Genomic DNA, 13652 nt, shown 5'->3' with positions numbered 1-13652 from the left:
TGTAATTTATATAGCTGATTTAACGTACAGTTACAAAAATCTCTCTTCACTTTGGGACAACATGCAATATCCCAATCATGTAGGGTCCATGGCTCTTCTTGCCCTCCCTCATCATTATTACTTGTGGAAGCTATATAAGTTTAGTGAATTTCATACAGGAAGAAGCCTATTTAGAAGCTCTCAGAGAAGACACAGCATTTTTTTTTATAAACTGATTTCTTGTTTGGGGTGAATCCTAGTTCTTGAAGCAGAATTCTACACAACAAACCTCAAAGTTGAGAAAGTCATTAAAAGGACATTTAACCATAAAGAACTTAAATAAATCAACACCAAAAAAAAAAACACAAATAGTCTGGTTAAAAAATAGGCAGAGGACCTGAATAAACACTTTTCCAAAGAAGACATACAGATAGCCAACAGGCACATGAAAAATGCTCGACATCACTAATCATCAGGGAAACGCATATAAAAACTATGATGAGATATTGCTTTACACCTATGAAGATGGTTAGAGTCAAAAAGACAAGAAATGCCAAGTTTGGGCAAGGATGTGGAGAAAAAGGAACCCTTATGCACTGTTGGTGGGAATGCAAACAGGTGTAACCACTGTGGAAAACAGTATGATGTTTCCTCCAAAAATTAAAAATAGAAGTACTATATGATTCAATAATTCCACTACTGGGTATTTTCCCAAAGAAAATAAAAACACTAACTTGAAAGATATATGAACCCCAGTTTATTTCAGCATTATTTATAACAGTCAAGGTATGGAGGCAACCCAAGTGTTCATCAAGAGGACATATATATATATATATGTACATACCATATGTATTACACACACAAACACATATATATACAATGGAATATTATTAGCCATAAAAAGAATGAGATCTTGCCATTTACCACAACATGGATGGAACTTGAAGGTATTATGCTAAGTGAAATAAGTCAGAAGAGAAAGACAAATACCTTATGATTTTGCTTATGTGTGGAATCTAAAATGTAAAACAAACAAACAAACATCAGAAACAGACCCATAAGTAATGAGAACAAACTGATGGTTGCCAGAGGGGAAGGGGATAGGGGGATGGATGGAATGGATGAAGGGGAATGGAATATACTGTCTTCCAGTTATTGAATGGAATATTAATGAATGAATAAGTCATGGAGAAGAAAGGTGCAGCACAGGGAATATAGTAAAAAAAAAAGGGGGGGAGATATTTAATTTAATTTACTACTCCCATCCAATGTTTGCACTACGTCTGTAGTATTTCTACCTACCCTTGAACATTTTCAAGGCAGAGCTACAAAGTAAATGACGGTCTTTGAGTTTCTCACCATTTTTTTTTACTACAAGGGTTCATTTACATGCTCCTCATTTTTTAAGAGAGGTCACAAACATACACACATAAATACATACACAGACGGACAAATAGGTAGGCACATACATACATACATACATACATACATAAAATTAACAATGCTATGGGTATATGGGTAACATTTTTAAAGCCCCAGGTGTGTGGAATTCATCACATCTATGCTACATGCTTTGTACATTCAAGGTGAACATGCTTGTGGCAGTTAAACAGTCACACCAAATTAGTTGATTGATGAAGTGGTAAAAGTAAAGTAATTAAGATAATGGTCTCAGTAATTAGTCATCCAGTAGTCCAGAATTAGTTGAAAGATGGCTAAAGAATGACCAAAGGACTGTGAAGTTGCTGAAATTTCTAAGATCTTTCTTTGGATACCTCAGAAATCAGTCTATTAAAGAATTGAGCTATTAGGCTATAAATGGAAACAGGAAATTGCAGTAACTATAGTGGCAAAACAAAACTCCACAAACTTAGTGGTGTAAACTACCATTGTGTGATGCTCACAGATCCTGTTGGCCAGGCATTCCGAGAGGGCCGAGCCAGAACAACCTTCCTTTCTACCCCCTCTACCCCCCGCCCCGTCCTTACAATGTCTGGTGCTTTAGCTATGAAAACTCAAAGGCTAGATGTAACCAAATGTCTGAAAACTCATATGAAGGCTTAAAGTCTTGTTAACTCATATATCTGATAGGAAATTCAGTCAGCAGGATCCAATCTTGGCTAGGATAATTTTGCTTGAGTCTTAAGAGCATCAGTCCCAAGAAGACTAAGCTTTCTTTCTTCTTATAATCTAGACTCAGAAGTGACATGCATATGACTTCTGCTGTCATCACAGGTACACCTCAGATTCAAAGGGGAGACCACATAGATTCCCCTACTTCTCAATGGGAGGAGAGTTAGGGATATGTCATGAAAAGGGCACGGAAGAGGGAAATATGTTTGGAACTATTTTTGAGAAATACAATTTCCTACTGTCTGCCCTCTGCCCCCCCCCCAATTTATATATTCATATGGAAAATGTATTCTTTATCCCCTCTAAAATCCCTAAATCTAATCCAGTTGTAACATCAGCCTCACATTAAGAATCTTATTATTTAAATCAGGTCCAGTGTATATGGGGCTAAAAATTTTAGATGTCATTACTTGGATACAGCACCTTCAGTACAATTTCTGTCAATCAGAAAACCTATGAGCTAATGAAGTTACCTGCCTACACACATCCAACAAACAAAGGTGGGATGTTTACTAAATAACTCCTATAGATACTGCTATTTCAAAAGTGAGAACAGGAGAAACATAGCAAGCACTGCTCCATGGCAGTTGTGAAATCCAGCATGTTTCTTAGTTAAGCTAAGTCCTACTGCCTCTTCCCTCTAAGCTCCTGGATCCAGTTTCTGGGTTCTTGGCTTTGCCTTCCAAGCCTTCCTTCCTTTTATCTTCCTTTTCTATGATTTTGCAGCTGATTAGTCTTTTTGGCCTGCTTCCTCATAACATAGTGACTAGATTCTAAGCGTGAGTGTTTCAAGAAAACAAGGTAGAAACCGCATTACCTTTTATAACCCAGCCTTGGAAATCACGTGATATTATTTGTGTTATGGACACAAGCCCTCCAGATGTTAGAAGAAGGGACATCATAGACCCTACATCTCAACAGAAAAAAAAAAAGTGTTAAAAATTTTAAGAAGCACTTTTAGGATTGCATATAATGTTGTAGGCATTTGGGGAAAATATGATCAGCTATACTGGGCATTTGGGGAGATTTATTTGGTCATTTTAAACCAAAAGTTTTGGGGAGCCTGGGTGGCTCAGTTGGTTAAGCGTCCAACTTCAGCTCAGGTCATGATCTCACAATTCGTGGGTTCAAGCCCCACGTTGGGCTCTGTGCTGACAGCTCAGAGCCTGGAGCTTGTTTCAGATTCTGTGTCTCCCTCTCTCTCTCTGCCCCTCTCCTGCTCCTGCTCTCTCTCTCTCTCAAAAATAAAAGACTGAAAAAATTTAAAAAATAAATAAACTGAAATGTTTTACTGGATCTGCAGGTTCTTAATCCAGCTTAGCTAATACTAAGCAAATATAGGTACAGAGGCAGCCTTACTTGGAGGCAAAGTGGTCAGTGGCTTCTCGTGTATAATAGGGAGCCCTATTAAATACAATACAACAGAAAACAAAGCTTTTATGCATGTCCTCTTGTATAAGTAAAGATAAGCTAGGATAAAAGAGGAAAAAACCCTCAAGAAATATAATGTCTAAAACATAATCATCTGTTTCATGTTTTCTTAACAATTTTGAGTGGCTGCATGATTTCTGCTGCTAGCTCTTGCTCCATATAGCCGTTCAGGGACGCATGCCTCTAAGGGCAGTCCACCAACTTCAACAGTCAAATTGCAAAGTGTTCTTGTAGGAGCACCATCCAACACAGCAAGAAGTAGAAAAGAGCATAAATCAAAGAGCAAACAATGTTTATATGGGCCAGATCTGGAAGTGATCTGAGTTTATTCTTTTTCCACTGCCGGAACTCTATAATATGGCATACCCGATTGTAAAAGAAGATAGGAACAGTAGCATAGTTTGTGCCCAGAATGAAGAGGCCATCTGTTTTCCTGAAAAGTAGCATCCAATTTCCCTCAAATACACTCTACCAAGTCTCTACCAATAACCATCTTCCTATTGGTAGGCTATACTGAATCTCCAACTGTGCTGCTCACACTGTTGTATCTATAACACACCCTTCTCTGTCCTCTGTCTCTGTGCCCTGACAGATTGACCTCAGGGCTACATCCTCCAGGCTTGCTTGCCCCATGGCTTCTGATTGGGTCTGGCCAATGGGAGATGGAGAGAGAAGACCTAAAGTCAGGAAGAAAGAGTTCAACGTATTGATTCCCTCCACCATATCCTCTCCCAGTCTTGTTGATGCTCTGGGAACTTCATTTTAAGGCAAAAGCTCCTAGAGGGAGGCCAGTTTTCCAAAGCTTCAGTCCTTTTCTGGACTCCAATAACACCATTCTCTTTCCTGGTCACTTCCGACCTATACGTGTTAACAGCTTCCCACTAGGTTACTTTCTTAGTATTTCACTATCTTTTGCTTGTTATAATCATTCCCACCCCACTATAAATAGTTCCTTCATTAAAGTGTTCTTAGGGAAACTCTTTGAGGTGTCATCTATTTCCCACCTTGCCTCTGAATGATACAATCATTCTGTGGACTTAATTTGGTTCAACATATAATTACAGGATACCTGTTTTTGCAAGCATGGGATTCATAATAGAAATAAACAGGAATTGTCTCAGTATTAGTTATCTATTGTATCTATTGTAGGTAAGGTATGTAGGTGCAACTTAGATGGCGTTTTTTGGCTCTGGGTCTCTCATAGGCTAGTATCAACCCAGGCTGCAGTCATCTCAAGGTCTGACTAGGAGAGGATATGCTTCCAAGCTCACTCATAGATCAGTTTCTTGTCATATTATCTTTTAATAGGGCACTTTACAATATAGCAGCTGGCAATAGTCATAGAAAGCAAGTGAGGGAGAAAGAGGACATTATGACAGAAGGCAGAATCTTTTGGAATCCAGTCTCTAAAGTGACATCTCATCACTTTTGCCACATTGTATTCATTAAAAGTCACTGGTCCAGCCCACAGTCAAGGCAAGGGGATTGAACATGGACATGACGATCAGAACGTGGTCCTCACTGGGGCACTTCTCAGAAGCTGCCTACCATATTCCCTAACCTTCTCAATGTTCCTGCTATGTCCCTCCTTGCAGCTTAAGAACTACCAGGAGGGGATTTTGAGAGTGCAGCCTACATTCTCTTCTACCTCCCCCTTTCCACATGAGAAATCAACACAAAGCTAACTGCCCTTCTTCTTTTTTTTTAATGTTTATTTATTTTTGACAGAGAGAAAGAGACAGAACATGAGTCAGGAAGGGGCAGAGAGAGAGTGAGACACAGAATCTGAAGCAGGCTCCAGGCTCCGAGCTGTCAGCACAGAGCCCGACGCAGGGCTTGAACTCACAAACAGTGAAATCATGACCTGAGCCAAAGTGGGACTCTCAACCTACTGAGTCACCCTGGTGCCCCTAACTGCCCTTCTTTTTAAACACACTCACCACTAAGCTATAGACCCGTTAGAACTGCACCACACCACTTTTAAATGACAATCATTGTATAAAGGGAGGAAAAAAAGATAGAATCTGGGTGTATACAAATATCCCAATCAGTAATTTCTTGATATTAAATGCTAAGCAGTCAATTCTATTCCACATTCTAATTGAATCTCTAACTATATACAGTCCCTCGCTCTGTATGGACCCCAGTATTCATGTTGGACAAAATGATTAAGTCATTTGAGTATGGATTATTTAGTGATCCCAACAGAGATTTATACCCTTAAACACAGTTATCATAAACTTAATCTTTTTTCCATTGTTATATCCTACTGTGGACACTTCTGTTTCCTAAAGTCATGTCACCTTTTTCTTGAAAATAATGTTTGTATGATGGAAGGGATTTATTGAGTAAAATTAGATTTCCAAAGGGATCAGCAAAAGACATAGACTTCAAAGTAATGTAATTTACGCCACTGAGCTTCTCTTGACCTGTAAATTTACAACACGCCTGCTGTCACTTTCTTTCTCGGTCTTGAAGGTGTGGAGCATCAGTCTTTGAAGGAAAACAGATGACCTCACAATACACCCAGCCTCCAGGGCTCCTCAACAATAGGGCATCAAAAGAAATTGCACTTTAGTGTTGAAGTGCTGGCCAATAAAAGACTCGGCAGCTCTGACTTCTTTTTTAATTCTCTTGAATCTCGAAACCAGCTACAGTATCAGGACTCTCTTAAGAAAGAAATAGTGTAATACTGAACAGATTATAAATTAACAGCCAGTAAATGCAATTGAGACCACATTCACCTGGTGAGCTTAATGAGATATATTTTTCCTAAGTATAAAGGAAAAAGAAGAGAAAAAAATTGTGCTCATTGGGCCTGCTTTTCCAATCTCTCTAGGCATTAATCTTGTCCTTTTTAATAAGAAATTCCTATTAGTTATTGCATTTTCAAATGGTACGACATCACATTCAAAAGAGCTCATTTTAGCACTGATTTTTATCTCTTGAGTTCTTAATAGAAAAATTAGATTCAGTATACAGTAAATTACACCACTCTACAAGAGCAGTACCTTGACATCACTTCTTATACTGGTTTATTCCTTTTTTTTCCTTCTTAAAATAAATTCACATCTCTCCTCTATTTAAACACATGCATTGGGCATCCAGGTGGCTCAGTCAGTTAAGCATCCAAGTTTGGCTCAGGTCATGATTTCATGGTCTGTGAGTTTGAGCCCCATGTCGGGCTCTGTGCTGACAGCTCAGAGCCTGGAGCCTGCTTCAGATTCTGTGTCTCCCCCTCTCTCTGCACCTCCTTTGCTCACACTCTGTCTCTGTCTCTCTGTCTCTCTCTCAAAAATAAACATTAAAAAAAATTTAAAAAATGAATGCATTATTCTGAAAGACTGGTCTATGTTCACTAACTCCTTGCTCAGCATCTTGACTCCTAATGTGGTTAAATGGTTAGTCTTGCTTCCCTCTTTAAACCACCATCTTCAACTGTATATCATCCTTCTGCCAAAACTCTTAGAAATTTAACAGCACTTTCATCAAAACCAAATGGAGTTTCCAACTTTGCTCCCAATCCCAGATCTCTTCCTTGCATTTGATTATACTTTACCATCTCCTCTCTCTCAAAAGTAAATAAATATTTAAAAAACATTTAAAAAAATGGAGCACCTGTGTTGCTCAGTCGGTTAAGCATCAGACTTCAGCTCAGGTCATGATCTCATGGTTCATGGGTTTGAGCCTTGCATTGGGCTCTGTGTGGACAGCTCAGAGCCTGGAGGAGCCTACTTCGGATTCTGTGTCTCCCTCTCTCTGCCCTCCCCCACTTGCTCGCACTCTCTCTCTCTCTCTCTCAAAAGTAAATGAACATTAAAAAACAACAGATTATACTTTACCATCTCTTAAAATGTGCTTTTGCTCAGAGACCTCCCTTCCCTGGAGTGGTTTCTTGCTCCTCTCTTGCAGCATCTCTTGAGCTTTCCTCCATTTCCATGCTTCAGTCACTGTTATAATCTATGTTCTCAATGCTCTGTGTCTAGATTAAGACAACAACCTCCCAGATGATATTCTTGCTATTCTCCTCTCCCCTAGTTGTCTGCTGGAGCATGTTTGTAACAGTTTATGAGAGAAGTTTATGAAACTTTCAGGAGTTGTGCCACCTGTTTTTTAAAAAAGCAATTATTAAAAATCAAAATCAGTAAAACCTTGGATTGTGAGTAACTTGTTCTGTGAGTATTCTGCAAGACAAGTAAATATTTCTAAAAAAATTTAACTTGATAAACAAGCGATGCTTTGCAAAACAAGTAATATGTGATACCAAAGGTCACATGATCACAACTGTGCCAATGGTTCTTGAAGTTCACTTTGATATACAAGTGCTTTGGATTACAAGCACGTTTCTGGAATGAATTATGCTCACAAACCAAGGTTTTACTGTAAATAAACTTACATAAACTTAAATTATTTTTTTATATTTTTTATTTATTTATGGAGAGGGAGAGTAGGGGAGGGACAGAAAGAGAGGGAAGAAGAAGATCCCAAGCAGGCTCTACACTGCCAGTGCAGAGCCCAACACGGGGCTAGAACTTGTAAACCATGAGACCATGACCTGAGCCAAAACCAAGAGTTAGATGCTCAACCAACTGAATCACCCAAGCACCCCTACATAAATTATTTTTAAAATAAAGGTAATAAGTATCCATCCTCCTGCTTTGTTACCTTTTACTATTTCTTATGGTCTTGAGTTTATTTATAACTGTTGTATCTATAAAGTGGAAATAAATATAATGAAAGACTAATGCATATCTCTAACAATTCTGCATTAAATAATGTCTGATTTCAACTATGATGGGACTATTTACACAACAGAAACTGGAAAATGCTAGAAATCACAACTTTGGTTTTTAGAGAGCAAGTTATTAAAGATGTGCCAACATGTCATTGCCATTGCACAGTAACACAACAGTCTCCTTTGCCTGGCCTCTTTCTTGGGGAAGAACCCATGATTGGATATGGGTGCTGAATCCATCAGGGTTCTCTAGAGAAACAGAACCAATAGTATATACATAGATAAATATAAATATAAATATAAATATAAATATAAATATAAATATAAATATAAATATAAATACATATACATATATATATTTATATATAGAGAGAGATTTATCATAAGAATTGCCTCACATGATAATGGAACCAAGAAGTCTCAAGAAATAACATCTGGGGGCGCCTGGGTGGCGCAGTCGGTTAAGCGTCCGACTTCAGCCAGGTCACGATCTCGCGGTCCGTGAGTTCGAGCCCCGCGTCAGGCTCTGGGCAGATGGCTCGGAGCCTGGAGCCTGTTTCCGATTCTGTGTCTCCCTCTCTCTCTGCCCCTCCCCAATTCATGCTCTGTCTCTCTCTGTCCCAAAAATAAATAAAAAAAAAAAAAACGTTGAAAAAAAAATTAAAAAAAAAAAAAAGAAATAACATCTGTAAGAAAGAGAACAAAGAAAGCCAGTGATGCAACTCATTCTAGGTTGGAAGGCCTGAGAACAGGCAAGACAATGGTAAAAATCCCAATCCAAGTCCAAAGAGCACTGGTGTCCAAGGTCAGGAGAAGACGGACGTCCCAGCCTAAGCAAAGAAAGTGAATTCACCCTTCTATTTTCTGCTCTATTCAGGCCCTCAACAGATTGGATAAGGTCCATCTGCCTTAAGGAGGGCAATTTCTTTACTCAGTCTACTGATTCAAATGCTAATCTCTTTTGGAAATACCCTCACAGACACATCTAGAAATAATGTTTGGCCAGCTGGCTGGGTATCCCTTAGCTGAGGCAAGGTGACATATAAAATTAATCCTCACAGGTGCAGTTGGCCAATCAGAAAAGATCTGAAAGTCCAATACTGACAGAGAGAATATCTCTGGTCTGTAACTGTTGTTGCAGGTAAGATACCAAAACAGAGACAAGAGGCAAGATGGAATAGAAGAAGGTTGTTAAGTCTGAGAACAAGATCCAGTCAAGAAGGCCTGAAACAGCTAAGCTCAATAATTTGGAAGATGAGTTTTCTTAGTTCAAGTGGTGACTTGATCTCATCTAAACTGTCATAGAGAAGATGAGAAAAGAGAAGATGTGTTGATTGGACAGAGGATATACCACTTAGAACATCCAGGCCTTATGATAGAAAAATCAGGAAGTCTGTGCAGTTAGCTGCAAAGCAAGTTAAAGACCTTCTTGGCTGCCTTATACTGCACAAATTTTTCCTGATGTTATGAAAATTCTCCAGGCATCTTCCCCCCCTGCTCCTATAGTTAACTTTAAACAAAATCAAGAAGATAGCTTATAAGTTGTGACTACAATTTAAATTAGAGGAAATACTTTGTGGCTCTCTCTTAAAGTGTGATCAGTGATATGAATTGGAAAATTCCCATTCAATAAGTATGCTTCCATCTCTTTGATGTTCACTGTATAATTTCTCTGTCTCAAATGCAAGATGGTTAGGACTTTCATCTTTCCTCTTTCCTCATTATTTGTGATTCATAGTTTTGAGTGGAAAGTATTTTTAGCAGAACTTTATAGAAGAACTTTTTATATTGAATCATAATTCTAGTCATTTGATAGTAATTTTATTATCCAAAAGAATTTCAATAATTCTGAATTGTTATTATATTTCATACATAATATCACACTAAATTTTTCTAAATAAAATTGCTTGCCTAAAAACTATGAAGACCAAGTTTGTAATTATTCTATAATACTTTGATAAATTGCATCATCAGGAAAGGTAACAGTTATATTAAATGTTTTACTAAAAAGTTTTCATAGTGTTATTATTAGCTACCGTACCTGTCCTTTTTTCTTTATAGTTTCTAAAGCCTAATGTAAGCTATAGTATTAATCATATATCAAAGTTTTAAACTCTGCATCTGTGTTTTTTCCAAATTTCAAGACTTATGCCCTAAAATCAATTCCTTCTTCCAACTGACTATTGCACAGAGAATGAATTCTCCATAAGTAAAGAGAATGCAGAAGTGAAAACAATTTGTAGCTAAACAGTTGGAGTTCATGAAACAAGAAAAAATTTTTTTCTAATTATTCAAATTTGTTATAGTGAACATGCGTCAAAAAAAGGGATTAAAATGCGAGCGCTAAAAATAATGAATTATGATTATTTAGATAACTACATTTATGGTGCCTTATTAAAGGATTAGCACTAAACTGATGGCCTGGTAGCAACCAGAAAACAAGGTGGTAGCAGCTCTCTTTTTGCATTTCTTCTAAAATCTCAGCACCATTTCTTATTTGTTTCAAGAGTTATAGAAGCCAACTTTTTATCTCTATCCACACCCACTTTAAATCCACCTTTCACATTTTCTTTAATGAGAACTTGATCTTGATGTTAGTAAGTCTAACATCATAGGGTCAATTTCCACTGAAGTTTGTTTACATTTATGGCTAGAAGACTTCCAAGTTCACTGGACCCAGCCATCAGGCCACAGGCATCTCAAAACTTACACAGACAACCCAGCAAGAGAGTGGAAGTGAATAAATCAACATCTACACACCTGTAATCTTAAAAAAAAAAAAAAAGACACAAAAACATGTGATTTTTTGATAACAGTCCAGTAGCAACATAGAGTACTATGCAAATACAAAGTACAGCATAGCAAATGGGTAAAAATAACCTGGATGTGAAACCTTACATAGGCAACTTATACCTTTATGATTTTGAATAAGTGACTCAAACACACTGGTCTTGTTTTAAAATGGGCATACCTTCTAGGAACGGAAATTGTGTACTTTAACTTATACAACATGTAGAAATATTCACTTAAAAAATTTTTTTTCTTAATATTCATTTTTCTTTTTGAGAGAGAGAAACAGTGTGAGCAGGGGACGGGCAGAGAGAGAGGGAGACACAGAATCCAAAGCAGGCTCCAGGCTCTGAGCTGTCGGCACAGAGCCCGATGAGGGGCTCAAACTCACAGACTGTGAGATCATGACCTGAGCTGAAGTCAGATGCTTAACTGACTGAGCCACCCAGGCATCCCAGAAATATTCACTTTTACTAATAAATGTTAATTCACACAAACCCTATACATCTGTCTTATTTCATCCCACAGAAGTTCTCCACAAATGTTACCCTAACTGGAATAAGCCTTTGCCTTTACTTCAGGCATTTCACTAATAATTGCATATCCTCACTAGTCTATATTAAATTAGAAAATAGAAGACCTTTGTCAGACCTTTAAGGTGGGGATCACTTCCACCTAATGAAGGTGGTAAGGAATAGTGGAAAGAATACTGGACTAAATATTCTGAAGACAGTGAATTTAGCTTACCTGGATAGTACTTCATTAGCTGATTGAATAGTTCTTCCATTTCAGCAAATAATTTTCTGCATCCAATAGGGACCAGGGTGCTGGGGATACAATGAGGAGAAAGAAAGAAATATTCCTGGCTTTTCTCCCAGCTCAGAGTCGAATGAAAGTAACAGAAGGTTAAACAATTACATTATTTCTTATAAAGGTAAAATAAAACTTCCATGAGAAATGAGAAAAAAAAAAAGCAATGACAGTCAAATGTGATATGATAAACGAAACAGGGGTCATGGTGGGAATGCATAGCAGGGACACTCAAGAATGTCCAGGATGGGCTGCAAAGAAAACTCCACACAGGAAGATTTTCTACCATCCTCCCCCTAACTCACTATGTTCAGCTCCATAGGTCTTCTTCCTATCCCTTGATCACTCAGCCTTTCCTTTGTTAAAATATTCTTCTTCCAGTTCTTCGAGTAACTGGCTCCTGTTCATCACTCCGATCTCAGTTCATGTCTACTCTTCAGAGTGAACATTCTGAATTCACATCTTAAGCAGTCATGAACCCATCACCCTGTCTCATTGTCACCATCAGTGAATAAGGGACGGAAATGATCGTCACGTAGGATAGGTTTAACTAGATATCCTCCATTTCTGATAGTAGGACAGAAGCTCCAGGGAGGCAGAAGCCCCTGTTTAATTTAATCACTGTTGAATGATCAGCACTGAGTACACTGTGTGTGAAGAATAACTATTTGTTTAATAGATGAATGAATCTGCCTTGATTATCTCACAGAATGTTTAGAGAATCCAATAAGCAGCAACAAGAGCAAAAGCCCTGACCATTACATATTATTTTTTAGGCTACGAAATAATTTTATATATATCATCGCATTTGAATCTCCTGTGGATTCTATGAAAGAAGGCTGGCATGACTGAGGAAGCAAAAGCTTATGGACGTCAAGTGACTTCCTCTGAGTCTCAAAGACGATATGCAAATAGTAGCAAAGCTAAAATGAAAATACAGATCTTCAGTGAACAACTTGACTTTTTCACTATGCCCCATGGGAATGTGAACATTTTGTATATGTTTGGCAATGGTAGACCTGTACAGTGAAGAATTCTAAATAGACACCAAATTCGAAAGTCCCCATCCAGCTCTTAACTCAGTCTGACTGGCAAGTAATTCCTAGATGTTAATGAATTCACACACTTGGTTCCCTTCCCCCCATGCAACGTGATTACATTCTGACAGGAGTAACTTATTTACCACAGAAATGTTCTTTAAAGTGAATGAAGAGAAAAAGTAATTATTCATTAGCTATCAGTCTGCACAATTATGTATCTGCTTGTTACGTGTCAGATGCCTGGATGAGACTTGGCAGAGAAACACGGAATTGAATGGAGAACGGAAAGAGCAATGTTCTTTATAAATAACGTGTGAAGATAAGTAAAGGGCTTACAGCAAGGCAAACTGATGAAAGAAGAATGCAAATTTTTATGTGAAGAGAAGGTCTTCCTCTGAACTGGTCTTAATTACAAGTAGCATTTGGGATAAATTAATTAACATGCACTCTACCAATTCCTAGGGATACCCAATTTGTAGCCATTTGGAGATCTAAAAATATAATTCACCTTCACTTTCTGAAAAGTGATGCAAACTTGTGACTACTGAGCTTTTTTTTTTTTTTACCTGAGTACAAATCTTCCTCCTGTGAAGATTAGCAACTGGGGAGGGGAAGAAGGAAGGGATACTGGCAACTCCATCTTTTAATCCATTATTCACTCAGGACAGGGATAAACCCTTACATCGAGAATATAAAACCTCTTTTACGGGAAAAAAAAAAAAAAGACCCATCTA

This window comes from Lynx rufus, unplaced genomic scaffold, assembly GCF_022079265.1.
Source record: "Lynx rufus isolate CCGP_SWC_20201006 ecotype Redwood Valley unplaced genomic scaffold, mLynRuf1.p SCAF_7, whole genome shotgun sequence".
NCBI lineage: Eukaryota > Metazoa > Chordata > Mammalia > Carnivora > Felidae > Lynx > Lynx rufus.
Note: the sequence above shows the minus strand (reverse complement) of the source record.